The 16981-nt window shown below is 43.4% G+C and overlaps 1 protein-coding gene across 3 annotated transcripts in view; it reads left to right on the forward strand.

Annotated features, from left to right (window-relative positions):
• Positions 1-1898: 1898 nt before the first annotated feature.
• Positions 1899-16981, forward strand: part of PCDH11X (protocadherin 11 X-linked) — a 421952-nt gene continuing 406869 nt past the window's right edge. For all 3 annotated transcript variants that reach the window (XM_054289523.1, XM_054289524.1, XM_054289525.1), the window contains exon 1: positions 1899-2339. The gene's annotated coding sequence lies outside the window, so the exon portion shown is untranslated. The remainder of the gene's footprint in view (positions 2340-16981) is intronic.

Here is a 16981-nt window from a genome sequence, read left to right on the forward strand (position 1 = left end):
TTCAGAAGCTGGTTTTAGAACTTGCTCATCCTCTCACTTTTATACCTTTATTTCAGAGAAATTCTGGCATTTAAACTATATTTAGCGATAAAAGTGAGGCATCACCTTCATCTTGCTACAGTGAAGAAGGTAAATTAAGGCTTTCACAGGCATTTTCATACTATTTTTAAAGAAGAACACAAGGAAAATGTGTGCTGTTAGGGAAAGTGCAATGGCTTCTCTTCATCAGAACAGTTTAAAACTGTCTTGTCACCCAAGTACAGAAAAAAATGCTCAGTTATTTACAAACAATTATTGTGTTCACTGAGAAGTGCCTACTGCAGGCATCTGGCAAAATATTGCAAATAATACAAGATACTCAAATTATTAAAATCAACACCACAAATTAACTATTAATTAAACTGTATTTTCACTCAAGCTGAACTCACCACCACAACCTCACCGTGCCATCACCGATCCCTGATCACAGACTGAACTGACTTCGCACGGCCACCAGCCCCCACCCCCGGCTGCACCGCCCCGGGCGGAGCCCCCGACCCAGCGCTGCCCCTCCCGGGGAGCGGGGTCCGGCTGGGCCGGGGCAGCCCGGCCCGACCGACACGGGAGCCGCCCGGGGGCGAGCCGGGGCCAGCGCTGCTCCTCTGGGCGGCGGGTCCCGGCCGGAGGCTGCGGCACCACCCCCCCGCCTCTGCCGTGGCCTCCGCATCCCCGAGCTCCGGCCCTAAAGCGGAGCAGAAACGTGCGGGACGCTCGCCCCACCCCGAGTCTGGGCACCCAACACCCCCGAGCCCGGGCACCCAGCATCCTCCGAACCTGGGCACTCAATATCCTCGAGCTCGGGTACCAAACACCCCCAAGCCTGGGCACTCAATAACCCCGATCCCGAACACCCAGCATCCCCCGAACCCGGGTACTCAACACCCCCGAGCCCTGGCACCCAACATCCCCGAGCCTGGGCACTCCAGCATCCCCCGAATCCGGGCACTCAATACCCCCGAGCCCGGGCACCTAGCATCCCCGAGCCCTGACACCCAACACCCCCGAGCCCGGGCACCCAGCCCCGCCGCCGGGAAGGCTCCGCTCAGCCCCGGGCGCTGTCCCCCCGCCGCCCCCGCTCGGAGCCTTCTGGCGGTGCCCGCTCGGCAGCGGGAGCGCGGCTCTGCCGGCGGCTTCTCCGCGGCCATCCCGGGCTGCGGCGGGGGCGGTCGGAGCGGGCACCGCCGCACTGACGGGCTCGGAGGGCGGCGGAGCCGGGGGCGGCAGCTCTTCCGCGGGCACGGGCGCTCCCTCACATCCCCTCTCGCTCCTCCGCCGCGGCGGAGGGAGGCAGGAACGCAGCGCCGCTGCTGAGCCGCCCGGCCGCCCCGGGCTGCGAGCGCCGCGCCCCGCTCCGGTCCCGTTCCGAGCCCGAGTGCCGGCTCTCCCCGCTTCTCCCCTGTCTGGAGCCGCCCGCCGGGCAGTAGCGGAGAGCGGGGGGCGCCGGCGGGGACTGGGGCCGCCCCCCGGCGAGGCGGCGGAGCGGCCACGCCGCCGCTTTCGGGGGATTCTCCGAGAGGAGCGGGCAGGGCGGCTCCGGGAGGGGGAACCCCCCTCGGCCCGGCTATTCGCGTCCCCGGCGTCGCTCCTCCTCCTGGCGCTGATGTCAGCCGCGGGGAGGGCCGGCTGGCAGCGGCAGAGCGGGGCGCGGGCGGCCGCGGCAGAGCCGAGCCGGAGCCGCCGCCGCCGCCGCCGCCGGGACAGCGCGGGCTCCGGGGCGCCGCCGGCAGCGCAGCCCGCGCCCCCAGGGCCAGCCGGGCCAGCACCGGGCCAGCCCCGCCGGGGGCCGGGCGAGCGCCCAGCGGCGGCGGCTGCCCCGCGGCGGGACCCGGCGCTCCGGTGCCCGCAGCCGCCCGGCCGGGGAAGGGCTGCCGGGCTGCGCTGCGGAGCCGCGCCGAGTTCAGAGGCTCTCCGCGCAACTTGGGTTACGCGGCCGGACCTCTGCGGACTGGTGCGGGGCTTCCAGAGCGCGACTGCCTTTCCGTCGTCTCGCGGCTGCAAAAGCAGATAATTGCCTAAATCCAACAGAAATAAAACAAACTCAGGCTACCTAAAAGTTAGGATACCTTTTTTTTGCCCCCTCCCCGTTTCTTTTACAATTTTATTCCCTATGTGGAAGTCGTGTGTGATTCGCGCTCGGCACACTGCATGGGAAGAAGCGGCTGGTGCTTTGGATCGAGGATTTGCTGTTGCAAAGCGGTCTAAGTTCCATGCAGTGGGGCAGCCTTCACTACTCTGAACGCCTTGATGATGTGCTGAGGAGCCCATGCAGACTGGCATCTTGTGCAGAGAAGGCACTTAAGGTAAGAAGGGGGCTTGGGGAAGAGGGGGATTTCTGCATCGTTTCATGTGGTATATCTTTTGTCCAGCATCCCTCCCCCCAGCATTGGAAGCAGAGCCTCAGCGGTTCATCCAGAGCAGTATGGATAGGCTGGAACCGATCAAGTAAAATGAAAGTCTGCTCTCGTGAAAAGTGCACGGAGCTCACAAGTGATTGCAAAAGCTGTATTTATTTTTAGTCTGCTAGCACAGCGCGGCGCGGATGTGTGCTCACGGCGCGGACACTGAGCAACTCGCCTAGCTCAGGAATGAGGAGATCGCGGGCTCGGTCTCCGATGGGCAGTTTGCATTGGCTGCTGCATTTTGTTGAATGTACCCCCCGCTACCTCCCTAGAGCATCCCATCAGCCTGTTTGATTTGTTGTTTTTTGCAGATATAGTGCTTACTATTAATGAGAGGGGGTGAGGGATGCGAAAATAAACCCCAAAAAACCCCATATGGAACATTTTATTGATGTGATCATAATCCTGTAATGGAGATTGCATTAAATGAGGATTGCATCAAAATGCCAGGCTGCTGTGGAGAGCAGAGAAAGCAAAAACTATGCTGGATTGTAAATGAAGTTCTTTGATTGAAGGATTGTCTTGAACCATGAAGGGATGTCTGTAAGCTTAAAGTTGCTGTGTATGTGGAGTGCTGGAATGGGATGCAAACCAGATGAAGCTGAAATGTGTTTTAATTGACTCAGGCTCTGGATACAGTTAGAATTGGTTAGAGGCATTGCAGTGATGCCCAGTGAATTCTTGGTTTCAGCTACGGAGACCACGGAAAGGCAAGGAGAGAGCAGAACACAGAAAGGCAAGGAGAGAACGTGCTCGTGTGGGGAAGGGAAGGATGGTTTGTGACTTTTGCCATCGTGGTACAGATCTTGCAGCCTGCTGGCTACAGGCAGAAGCCTTGCAGGCGATGGAAGGCAAAGGATTTGTGTCTTTACTCTCCTTTTGCAGCCTGGGTGTAGTTGCCTGTAAAGTAGCTGCGAGGTGCATGGCAAGAGGCAAGCAGGGACCTATTTGCCCTTCTCGGACACTGAAGGAAACTGAGGCTGGGAGAGATGCAGTCGGCTCAGCTGATCTTGCTTTTTGAGCTTGAGTTGATAATGCATTTTGAGTAATTGTTGCTGCTTATCTCAATCGGCAGAGGAGGGGAGAAGATGTTCAAGTTTATTGAACCAAAGCAGAGTTGAGGACAGTAGATACCATCAGCTCACCCTTGCATTCTTTTTTGTGCTCAGTTGTATTCTGGCACAGAGAACTGAGCCACAAAGAGCACCTTCTTCAAGCCTTGATGAAAGGAAGCCTGAAGACAACAAAAAAGATTAAGTGAAAGATAAATTGTAACTTTTTGCTTGTCTGCAGTGGAAGTAGCATTGATCTGGCAGATTGCACAGGTCAAAAGAGGTAAGATAAGGAACAAAGTTGTTTATTTATTTATTTATTTACTAACATTCATGCACACACAAACAAAGTTGGCGTGCGGAGAAACATCCCAGAGTGCGGATGCTCCATGGCTGAGCACCACCTAAGAAACTGATAGAAACAGCAGAGAAATCCGTGTGAGAACCCTCAACATTCCTTTCTGTAACTGCAAAAGAGTTGGTTAAATGCTAATTTGCAAACCAACCCTGCATAGCTGATGTTCTCAGAAGGAATTTGTCTTCCCATTTGTGTACAGAATCTCAGGTAACATCTCCAGAACTCAGTCTCTCTCTTGCTGTGTTTTTGGCATAAAGTTGAGACGGAAACACTTATTTTAAATAAAATGAGGAAAAGCAGTATAAGCATGTTGAATTCCTCTTAAGCATTTTATCTTGGCAAAAGGCAACTTTTCTTGAATTGTAAGAGATAGGTTTAGAATATTCATGGCTTAACTCCAGGGAGCTTAGTGTTAGCTCAGTAGGCAGAAGGTTCTTTCTCTAAAGAGGTATCTGGAAAAGACATGTTTAAATTTCAAGCCATATTCAGTAGAGACTGTTGGTTTCCACATTTTAAAATCATTTTTTTATGCCTCTTAGGGGAATGATGCCTTATCTGGGCAATAAAGCAAGTATTCCTATCTTGCTTTTTTAATGGAAAGAGTATGCTCCAACTGTACTTCTGTATGTCCAATACTCCAGATTTTACTCTATTTTTTATCAAATAACAGCTGTGGAAGAAATTTTGTCCTTTGAAACCATGGTTATCCATGCAGATCTTGGTGTGTATTTTTGCTGCAGAAGAACTCTACTTCATGGCTGCATTGTTCATTCTTGAAGCATTTCTTTAAACGTGAGGCTCTCTATAGTTAAAGGATCATTTATATTCAGTGTAGTACTGTCTGCACAGTGGAATTGGCTTTATACATCACAGCCTCTGCAAAAAAAAAGAGATCAAAGATCGGAACCTGTGGTCCTGTATTGCATTTGTATTCTAGGTGGACTTGAGTAATCTCATAGTGGAGCCATTCACGCTCCCACAGTTAGGAGTGTGTCAGCCTTTCCATTAAAACACCCATTTGCTTAGGAATTTAATAGCTGGTTTAAGGACCGGCTCCAAGCTTAAATTGCAACATTCATACAGTAAAAAGAAAAAAACAGATATCCAAAACAATGAAGTCTAATAGCATTTGGTGCTGTTGAGTTTATGGAAAGCTTAGCAGGAAACAACACCTGTATGAAAAATGGAGAGGTTAAAAGGGAAAGAAAACCCGGAAAACCTTTCCAAAGGCACTTTTGGATCCAGGTGAGTGTTTCTACCTGAATTTGAAAGGACCCTGCGGTTGTTAAACAGACAATAGGACTTTTCTAAAGGGAGGACAGCACTGGCTCCCAGCAGGAATGAGTCAGATCTCTGTTCAGTTTCACACCCCCGTCAGAACGAATGCCTTTGGCGCTGCTCCAGGTAGTTCTTTGGAGGGTTAAGTTTCAAGAACAATAAACCCCAAACCTTGCATTGTAACCCATGAAGTTTTCCTTTCAAGGCGCCAAAGAGAACCTTTCAGTTTTGAATGGTGCTGCTTGTCTGACCCAGGTGTTGGGAGCCTTTGGGGACGCTGCTGGCTCTCACTTGCCAGGTGCTCACCTGGAACAGGCAGCCCGGCAATCCTGCTTCCCCTCAGCTGACTGCCAGCGGGGACAACGCAGAACTCCCCTGTCTAAAGCATCCCAAAGCCTTTTCCTGGGAGTACAAACACATGTGGATCCAGGAGTGCAGTTGCTCATGCTGTGTAATGCCAGTGTTCGAGATGCAGCTTCCTGTATTCTAAATATTTTAGACTGGATGGAATAAATGAGCATTGTTTGCCATTTACATAAAAATTCTTAAGGGAGATTAATATTCTTCTGTCCCAATTACCTCATTCTGCAAAGAGTTTTCTGAGGAAATTTGTGGCATTTATCTTTCTTTTGTGAAGTAGCAGTGACCGTGTCTGTCTTGGGTCTTTGAAAACTCATCCTCCTTGCAGATGCACAGGGAGTAATATGATGTCAGGAGAAGTTCATGTGAAAATTAAAATACAGATGAAGAACACTGTGGGATTTAGTCTGTGGACACAATCAAATCATGGTAGTTTAACAGTAAGTAAGAAACTGTGTCACAATTAAGTATTCTTTTCCTTTGAAGTCTGTTGTCGTTGTGCTTGATGAAATCCTGTTGGAAATTACTTCTGACATTTTTTGAAAATATATGATTTCCCATAGATTATGGAAGATTTAACCTTCTTGATCCAACATGGCCTGAGCCAAATCTTCCTGCAATCTGTGAAAAAATTCCTGGTGGAGCAGAGCCTTCCATAACTGCTTTTTGCCTTACATTACGTACATACTTTAACTTCTGCCAGTCCTCCAGGAGTTCTGCATGTCCATGTGGTATTGAAGGCATTGCTGTGGAGCAGTTTTGCTTGCAGGGGTGGCAGAACTCCGCCAGTTTAACAGCAAATGCTTTACTATCTTTTTAAGGAAGCTCTTTTTAAACGGTTTCTGTTTTCCTTAATTTAACTTGCAGAAGGAACCTAAGTAACCAGACCATCAAAGAGCCAAATGCGTTGTTAGAGAGACAGATTAATGTTGAAGTCACTGGAGACTTCCAAATTCAACAGTGAAATTACAAGCAGAGGTGCCCACTGTCTTTAAAGCCATTGCTGGGGGTTTGATGTGGCAGTTCCCTTGCTCAGAAACTTCTGCTTTGTCTTCCTGCCAAGGGAACATCTTGCCTTGTGTTCTACTTTGATGTGATATGGTTGTTTGGGGGAAGATTTTCTTCCTCCAAGCCGGTCTAGAAATGAGATGTCACTGGTGATGTAGTCTGTTTGCATATCAGTGTTTATCTGTTACATCCTTAAGGACATAGTTTTATTATTGTTGTAGGAATTTAATTAGTAATTATGTACGCTCGACGCTGTCTACTGAAGTAGCAGAAATACACGCTAAAGGGGAAAAAAATCAAGTGTAAGTTTATAATGCTTATGCACAGCATATTTCATTTAACCAACTGTGCCATCTTGTTAAATAAATAAATGTATATGTATGGAAATGTATGATGTGCTGGATACGTGCTCTCACACGTGGGCACGCTGCAGCCACATGCACTCATGATTCCAGCTGTAGTCCCTGGCACAAGGCACAGGCGTGCCCACCCCAAGGAAAGTATGAAAAGCTTGGGGAAATTGTGAAATGCTTGGGGGATGACTGAACTGCATCAAATGGAGCATAGGGAACAGTTATAAAAAAGCCACTCTCTCCCTCCAGCCTGTAACTCAGATTTCATTAGTTCACTTTTTTAAAAATAATCCTCCTGAGAAAGGAGGTTTCATGACTGGGTTTCATCTCTGCTGATGGAAATGGAATTATTTAAACCCATGTTTAGTCATTTCTGCAGGTTCTGTGATTGCTTTTGTAGCTATAAAAGCTTGTGTCTCCGTGTCTCTGACAGGTGTGGAGCTGTGTGTCCTGGCAGGCACACGGTCACCTGGATCTTTGCTTTTCCTTGGGTGTGATGGTATTTTTCTCCCTGAAATTGAACCTAGCTTCAACAGAGGGCATCATGTCAAGGTGGAGGGTGGATTCACAAACTGGAGAGAGATTTTCCTGGGACTTTTGGGATGTTTCTGATGAAAGACCCAGACTTGTTAAATAGCCAAAGAGAATGCCCTAGCATTCCCTAAAGAAAAGTGCAGAGGAACTCTAGTGGTTGGAAATTCCATTAAATGGTGACTTGTAAAGAGCTGTAGCATGCACACATAACTCTGAACTCAAATGATTTAGGGCCTCAGTGTAGTAGTTTGTTTAGATTATAGTTGCTGTCAGTAATTTATAAATATATGGAGGATACAAGGATGAAACTAAAGCTATCATTAAAGGGAGTAATGGCTTCACTATGTCAGCCATTTAATTGACCTTTGGAAAATGTTTGTGGCAATGTGTTGTAAATCAAAATCAAGAGTGCAATGCAACACAGTAACAATTTTGGGGATGAAAATTGGGGAAAGAATACGTAAAATTAATTTTCTGTTCATCTCCTACCTTGTCCTCACTTGAGGCTTCCCAGAATGAATGGATTCTAGTGAAGGGTTTTGAAACAGTTTCTGGTAATTGGGACTGTCCTCCAGGAGATCAGTGCAGTGCTTGTCAGCTGAGTGTACATCCAGAGATCTCTGTTTAAAATTCATGTTCAGGAGACCTGTAATTTAATGTCTTATTGAAGAAAATGTGATATATAAAGTAAATCAAGAGTTTTGCTCTCCTATCTTGTTACAGAGGCCTTGTCCTCTGACCAAGGGGCAGCTGAATTGGCAGTTATTACTTCTTTATCTGCTATGATTCCACCAGAAACTTCAGGGAAAAAAACCCATATACTTGTACATGTGCAATTGTTTATGGCATTAGTGAAATCTGAGGAGGGAAAGTTACAGAAGGGACCTTGGATACTGGGAAATCATTGTATTCTAATTGTATGTAATCAATCTGGAATGATGATGACTAGAAAAGTAGAACTATCATGAGATTTTTGGTATTCACATATTCCCCCACCCATATATAAGCCCTTTAAATATATCTAGGAGAACAGCATAAACCATACTTTCTTAGCAAGAAACTCCTTTAAAATCCCTCTTTAAACAGTTGCAGAATTATCAGCCATCAGTTACAGTTACTTGTTTTTTGACAACGTGCTCATTCAAATATCAGGTTGTATCTTGCACACTTTGGATTTATCCCCATAGAGAAAGAAAACCCTTTTCATGAACTGGGAGTACCCTAAAGCAGAATGCAAAGCATGTTTGAGATCAGTTCACAGAACATTAACTTGAGGTGTTTCAAGCTAGAAAGGGTGAGAAAAAAGACACTTGGCATATCATAAAAAAAAAAAAAAAAAAAAAAGTTGACCACTTAAAAAAAGCCAGAAATCAAAGACTTGAATGCTTTCAAAGAAATGTCTCGCTTGTGTCTCTGGTCAGAAGCTGTTGTGTTGTGGCTGAGGAATGAGGTGGGATGTGTTGAGTGCTGGCAGCCCTGTGAGCAGTGAGCCCTTCTGGCTCTGAGCAGCCTGAGCTTGTGTGCAGAAGAGAATTATCCCTGGTGCCTGAATTCCAGGGGCTCTCTGAAGAGTTTTCAGTGTTTTAATGGAAGAACTTAGAAAATTCCTGCTTTCTTCCATCCCTGAAAACAAGGTAAATTGAATTTACTCCTGCACTCTCTTTCTCACCTTCTAAATTTGACTCAAGTGTCTTTGAAATAAATTTGTTATTTGAAGCTGAAAAGTTGGTGCTTTGCTAGTTGAGTTTGGGGCCAATTGCTTCTTATTTAACATTCTGTGTTTTGTGGCTCATTAAATGGTTAAGCATCAACCAGTCAGTCCAGGTAAAGCAGTGGAACCCTCAGCACTGGGAAAAGACATGGTTACATATAGGACAATCACACTAAACAAGAAATACACAAAAAAAAAAAAAAAAAGATTCTCTCTACTTTCCATAAATCTAAACTTAGACAACATACAGAAGTTAAAATACTGAAGGAAGTTTATAAACAGGAAAAGAACTGGCTGAAATTTACCTGAATTCATGATGAAAATAATTTACTTTTATTCATAAAATCATAGATTCCTTGGAGAATAGTGGGTTAAATTTGAAATCCATTGTATTATCCATTAAGCTGAAGAAAAAGGTCAATGTTTTAGTAATATTTTGATGCTAGGACAGTATTTTTGTGATGATATTGCCTTTCACAACTCACATTCAGTAGGAGGTTCCTGACAATATGAATGGAATTTGGCACCAATTCTGTGTTTGAGTAGGGAACTTTTAAAATACAAAAATAAATCTTAATTAAGCAAGTATTATTGCTCTTTGGGGCTGCTTAATATCATGTACTGGGTCAGTTGTCCCATAGCTGCTTCCTTTTTTGTCTTGTTGGTCATTGTTCAACATCAGTGGGAAGACATAAACCCGAGAATATTTGCCTGTTAAATTTGATGAAAACTTTATCTGGCTTCATAAAAATGCCATTTGCTATGAGTCCCCTCAATGTCAGTGTTTGTGCTTTTGTTGTAGTGCACTTAACAAGAAAAGAGGATTTAAAAAGTAGTGTCTGAATCCAACATTGTGCAACGTGCCTCTGCAAAAAATGCGGAGAGTCTCAGTTCTTTACATGTAATTCATTTTGGCAGGCACAGTACTTTTAGGCTCTATTGTATTATAAATACCAAAAAAAAAAGCATTGGAAGGAATCATTGGAATAAGGTTTAGAGTAAGCGATTTAGAAGAGGCTGGCAGGTGTGGCTACTGCAGGATTAACTGAATTCTGGAAGTGCAGTCACTTCAGAGTGTTGGATCTGTGTCTTGATTCAGTCATTACTGGAGCAGAAATCACTTTGCTGATCTGCTGAACTGCGAGACACTGGTTGATGGAGATACTAATCAGCCCACAGAAATTGCTTTCTGAAAAATTTGGGATGCTCCAGTGATTAAAGGGATAACTTGGTCAGGACACTTCTTTAAGTGCTGTGTAGGTGGCTACAGGTACATATGAAAGTTATGTAAAACCGTGGCACTACAAATAGGTCTTTTGGAAACCTCTAAGGGGAAGTGAAGTGGAAATGATGAAATTTCAAGATGCCCTTGGAAACAGCTTCAGTGCGTTACTATGGTAGTAAAATACCTGTTGATGAGCCTCACAAAAGTTAGTTGTGCTCAGATATTTCTTAGTCTGAGGGCTGAGGGAATTAACATTTTTAACAGACTGTTTTGTGATCCATAAGACCAGCTTTAGGATGATATCCATCATTTTGTGAGCCACGTTTACGGCAAATTTCCCTCCTTTCCTTTTCTTTTTTAATATTCTTTCACTGATGTCATTTTTACAACCTCAGCCATAACAGTTTTGGAGGAAGAAACGTCAAATCCATTGTGAGTTGGCAACAGCCATTTTCCTTCTCAGCTTTTGAAGGTCCTACTCAGTTTTTGAAGGACCCTGGAAATGGGAGCCCTATTTGGAGTCCTATATTTCCATCAAAATGAAGAGTTTCCTGCTGTTCTTGATACCAGTGTGATTTTAGGCTGAGTTCTACATGCTAATTTGTGCTAGCTCCTTTGCCATTTTATGTTTCCTGAGTGTAAAACCTCTATTCACCGAGTTTCCTGGTGATTGGAAGTGCTGCAAGCACATTAGGTAATCTTGGTAGCAAACCAAAAGAAATACTTGAAGCGGATTCTCCTTTTCGCTCTCTACAAAAATGTTCACTGAATGTACAGAAGTATCCTTGGCAATGTTCAAAGCTTGACCCAAGGCCCTGAGCAGCCTAATGTAACTTAGAAGCTGGAAGCAGGTTTGGCTAGACAGACTCTCTAGAGGTCTCCCAGTCTGAACTTCCCTGTGCTTCTATAAAAAGACATTGACTCCTCTATGTAGGTCACTGCTTTTTGCCTTGTCTCAACTGTGATTTTTCGCTCAAATTCAGGAGCTTGCTCTGTCCTTGCTGTTCTGGTTGTTCAGGTGGTGGAGAGGAGCAGGACAAGGAGAGAAACCAACTAGTGAGCAGAGAGCTGTTATTTCTGGCTTGGATCTCAGCACTGGTTGCTATTCCTGGCTCATAATGTGCTATTTGGTGTAATTTTGGAGGCCTCCTTCAGCTGAGGTTATAGAGACAAGGCTGCCTTCAACAAGTCATCTCTTCACTTTGAGCAGGGCCCTTCTGAATACAGGTTGAAGCACTGCTTTTATCTGTAAAATCCTTTTTAGTTTCCTTTCTCTTTCCGAGGAAACCCTGCTGTTCATTTTTGTTCTTTAAAGGCCAACTGGAAAGCAGAAGCCTCAGCTTTATTAACAGAGCTGAGGGCAAGAGAACCTGAGACTGATTCTTTTCCCTTAGTCCTACAAAACTTACATTAGTTGACATTCAGAGCTGTAAGACAAACTTGTTAATTCAGTTTTTCCTGAGGGTTTTCTGGGGTGGACACATTAGCTGGAGTGTAATTTTGTTTGTATTTGTGAGGAGTGTTCTGCTGATGCTTCATGTTGATGGTTTATTGCTTTTGACTACAAGAGTGACTGGAGGTTGATTGGCAGATTCCCTACAGAAAAATGCAAGAAATGCAGTTTCTAGAGAGGGACTTAACAATGTGTGACTGGGAGGATATGAGAGCAAATCAGTTTGAGAATAGACAATGCTTTTATGGGCAGAAATTTAAGTACTTTGATTAAATATAATAAAAGATCCCTACAAATGAAAGGATCATAAAAATCCTCTAAAAAGAATATTTATGGCTACAGAAGTTCTAATTTATTTGTTGCTTTATCATTGAATTATTTGTCAAAACAGGCAGTCAAACAAAAATTATTCACTGGAAAGCAACGAGGAAGGTGCATGAATGTGAACAAGCATTTCATGATTTTTGTTGTTAAATCTTCATTTCTGGTAGTTCCACTTACTTCCCATGCTGTCTGTCTAACATGATGTCATTGCTATTTTTTTTTTTTGTACATCTAAAAGGATCATAATACTGCCTATTCTAAATTTAGCTGAAATTTAGATTGAAAATTACTTCCGTGGGTTTGTGTTGGTTTATTTGGGCCAATTTTCACTGAAAGCTCAGCAGAATACTGCAAGTACTCATTCAGTATTTTCCAGCCTTGACTCTTGCTGTACCATTTTGTTTCTGCTGTCTGCAAAAGAACATTTTCCCTTAAAAATACTCAGGTGTTACTAAATATTTCAATAAATGTCTGCTGCATGCTGTTGGTTGGACATTTAGCGTACTTGTTCCACAATTATGGGCTGTTTCCTTCAGATTCCATTGATGAAAGCTGCTTATCCTAATTATTTGTTTACCTTAATGAACGTGTGGTAAAGGCTATATTGCATTTGTACCATTAGACACTCTCAGCCTGATATTTTCAGAACCCTGCAGATGTGGATTTTAAATAAATGAAAAGAGCAGATGGCGTACAGGGAAATCTTGGGTAGGCCAAGAAGCTAAATCAAAGTTTCCCTGAGTTCCAGGAGGTGCCTTATGTAGGGATGGCTTTTCCATTACTAGAAAATTTAATAATAAAGCGTTGATCTACAAAATGTTGTAGAATCTCCTAAATATGCAGAATATTCTTTAGGAAAAGCCTGAGCCAAAGCAAGTGATCTGCACTCTGCTTTTTAGAGTGTATTTTAACGTGGGGCTTAGGCTTGCTTTGAGACAATCAACCCTGATGGTGCTGAATATAAAAAATGTCAATATAATTAGTCATCTCCAGCAGAAAATAATTTTTTGCCATTTTTTCCCTGTGTGGAGGAGGGGATGAACTGGTTTTCAGTTACTCTTTATCATTTCGGTTTCTATTTTTGCCGCCGACTGGGAACATTTACCAATTACTTTTATTCCATCTTGTATTTAGAGATGGGCTATCTTATGAGATAAAGATTTAGAACTGAAATGCCCTGGTGAACCAGAATGAACTGACGGGAATTCAGCAAAAGCTTCTCCTTGCCTGGTGGTCAGGAATGGGACACAGCACTGCCCACGGTCAGCTTTGGATATAGAGTGAGCTACTTACACCACTCCAGCCCTAATCCATGCTCTCTTAGTTAACACATTGCAATTGTTCATTGTAGAAACTTTATATGAAATGTTCTGGGTGAGGTACATATATATTAACTGTTTCTGTTTTGTTTTGCAGTGGTGCAACTGCAGTAAAAGTTATGCAAATAAAGGATGGTACCCCAAAATTCAAAACACATATAGTTGTTCTGATCCTCCCCTGATTTGAATTACCCTAAACAAATCTCAAATATCCATAATTTCAAGCATATCTAGGCAAGAGAGTGTAATTTAATGTGTAGTTACCATCAAAGATACCATGTATGGGCTCTATAACCACAGGGAAATCACAGATTTTCAATTTCCCTCGGAATGTGTTCATTATTAGAAAGTGTTATCAGAGTATTGTTTGTTGTAGGAGAAGAAAATCCTGCTCAAGTTTTTAATGAATCTCTTGAGAGAGTCATCAGATTTACAGGTTAAAAAAGCTGTAAAGATTCTACTGGGAGCAGTCATTAAAGGGAAGATGAATGTGAGTGATCTGCACACTTCTGAAGCAGAAGCCCTGAAGATGATTTACAAACCAAAAAGCTGTTTCTCTTTAAATGATCTGTATTGCTGCATTGTGCAATGAAATACAAAGTAAGATTAAAGTAAGTCTGTTTTCAAAATCAGAACCAGATTCACTGTTTGGAGAATTTTTTAGGTATGACTACAATGATCTGACTTTAAAGGGAAGAAGCCTGAGATAAATGTTTCCTTCATTTCTAGATTTCAAAAACCAGTGGAGTGCCAGAAAAACCCCCTCCTTCACAGATAATCAGTTTGGAGGGTCTTGTGTTCTGATTTCCTCAATGAAATAAAAATCAATTAATAAAAGGTTTATAGATTGAATAAATAAATTAAAAAAAAAAAAGGAAAAAGGAGTTACATTTTTTGGTAAATTTACAAGTGACAGCAGAGGTCTGGTTAAAGGTTTGCCTTTCCACCAGGCACTTCATACCCTTGACGACTCACTCAAGCTTGACTGACCCAGCAGCAATGCTGATGAAAACTCATCATTTGTGATGAAATTGCTTCATCATTTTTTTCTTATCTGAAGCATTACAGATGCAATAAAGGGAATGGTTTTGAACATACCACTAAAAGATAAAACGGCAGATAAGTGTTTCTAAACTTACTTGTCAAAAACTTGGATCCTTGAAAGGTTTTAATTGGTCACCTAAGATTCAGCTGAAGATGTTTTGCAGCCAAATATCTCCTGTTACTTCAGAAAACTCCAGAAAAGGAATGGGAAGGACAGTTTTGTTGTATTTGGGGTGAATTCTGGCATTTTTTGCTTGGTGTAGCTCCTCAGTGAAGCACATATGCTCTCAAAACTTGGAGAATAAGGAAACGTGAGCTGTGTCCCACCCACATCTGTTGAACACAACAACAGTGGATTCACAGCCACTCAGCTTTCCAAGAGGTCACCCCCTCTGCAAATAATGTGCAGAACAAACTGCTGTACTCACAGAGCCTCATCATGATGAACAGGGTGTATTTCAGCTGACACTGCCATTCACAGCATCATCTCACCAGTTTAGTACACGACTGCCAATCTGAATTTATTGTCAGACTGGAAATAAGCAGGGCTCCAAAGTAAAATCTCCATCACACCAAGAGGATTGATGCTTCTGCTGGATTTTCTTAATGTTTTGTAAAGATTATCTGATAATCTGAGTAGTTTTTTCAAGATGTGTGTATGTGCATTTTATTTTATTTTTTTTTCCCTATTAAAGCCTATGTGGGCCCATGTGTATGCACGGACATGCTGTGGCCATAAAAGGCATGATTTATGTCCTTGGTCTAAGCTGGACATTAAACTTTCAGGCTTTGGGCAAGCTCCTTCATGAGGCGGACCCAATAAAAATCCATCTCTGACCTGGCACATGTGCAGAATCCTCTTGAGCAGACTTCAGCCATGGCATTTGTAACAGCGTGGCTGACCAGAAAGGTAAATCGAGACAAGAATAAAGACTTCAGGTCTGCTCTTGCATAAGGCTGAAATATCACAAAATATAAAGGAATGCACTCATTCAGGCAGAATGATTTTTGTGATGCAGCCTGCTGGTGGGAGGTTAATGAAAACGCCTTGTGACGTGCTTTGTACTGACGTTGTGTTTGGGTGTATCTTAAATACCAGTGGTGCAATGGTAGATCTTGTGTTCTTTACATTTCTTTTTGCAAGAATTTACTTGTGGACTGTCATTTCTCATTTTGCCAATTTTCATTCTCCACTGCCACCCTTCTGTGCCTGTTTGTCTCCCACTGACTCCTACTTTTCCACAGACACGGGCCCTAGAAGGAACATTTCTTGCTAGGAAAGCTCGTCGTGCCAAAAGATGATTTGCACTCCTAGAACTCTTTGCTTCACAAAGGCTTGCAAGATTTTAGGAAAGATGCCAGCTAGTGCACAGACAGTTTGGCTCTCCAAGCCCAGCATTAAGGTTAACAAGTTGTAAATAGCTGCATGTTGCCATTATCTCCCAACCCCGCTGCTTTCAGGACACCAAGAGGGCCATAAGAAGAATGTTGTTCATTGCTTGTTGTATTTTTCCTCTTTCTCTTGCCCAATACTTACCAAAGAATAAGGTTTAAAAGTTGGACAGCTTGATGTGATTCTTCCATCTCACTGACCAGTGATTTACTGGTGGAACTCTAACTAATGGATCACTGAGATGAGGGGAAAAAACTGAACCCACACCTGCCACTGTTTTTTTAAAGAATTATATATAGGAAGGCATCTTGGAATTAAGAAAAAAAAAATTGATTTTTTTTTCCCTACAAAAATAAATACGGTGTTAAGAGAGCTGAATATATTTACAGTATCTCGTGTAAACTTTCATACATGTATAAGGCTTTCTTGCAGCTATATAAATCTGCACATCTTGATTGATGTCTTTTGAGCTGCACTGACTTATAAAAAACATGGATTGTATCTAGCATATGCCACTCAAAGTTACAGTATCTCCTTTTTCAGACATATATAAAAATTCAACTTGGTGCATTTAATGAAAAAAATATTTTCAGTGCTTAGGAGATGCTTGCTTTGCTTTGAGAATGTCTAATGTATTAGCTGTTCCATGAACGCTCAGCGAAGCAGCCAACTTTGAAAAAAACCCAATTAATTAATCTTTATTAGTATATTTTTTTTCACGCAACTATCATTTCCTGACCCAGGAAGAGTTGTTCTGTCAAAATGTGGAACTCTGTGTGACTATTTCTTTCCAGCACTGATCACTGAGACACGCTAGCCTCGGATGTGCTGTGAAAGAAATGAAGCCTGATGTCATTCTCCTGTTAGTGTCCTCTGTCTGAAAACACAGAAAAACATTGCTTGATTTGGTTTGAAGAAGAGTGAAATTGGTCCATGCAGACACAAAATAATGACAGCAGTGACAGGAGTGCTACACCAGCAGTACTGGTGGTGGTACCACTGGACAGCGGACCCAGCCAGGAGCAACAGAATTCCCATGGTGGTTTCCTCCCAGGGGTTTTGGATGTATCAGAATAACAAAGAGAGAACAAGCTGGGCGAACCTCAGTGCCTTATCTTTCTGTGTCAGCAG

Source organism: Melozone crissalis, unplaced genomic scaffold (genome assembly GCF_028551555.1).
Source record: "Melozone crissalis strain CALT ecotype California unplaced genomic scaffold, PUWL_Pcris_2 ptg000068l_1, whole genome shotgun sequence".
NCBI classification, from domain to species: Eukaryota; Metazoa; Chordata; class Aves; order Passeriformes; family Passerellidae; genus Melozone; species Melozone crissalis.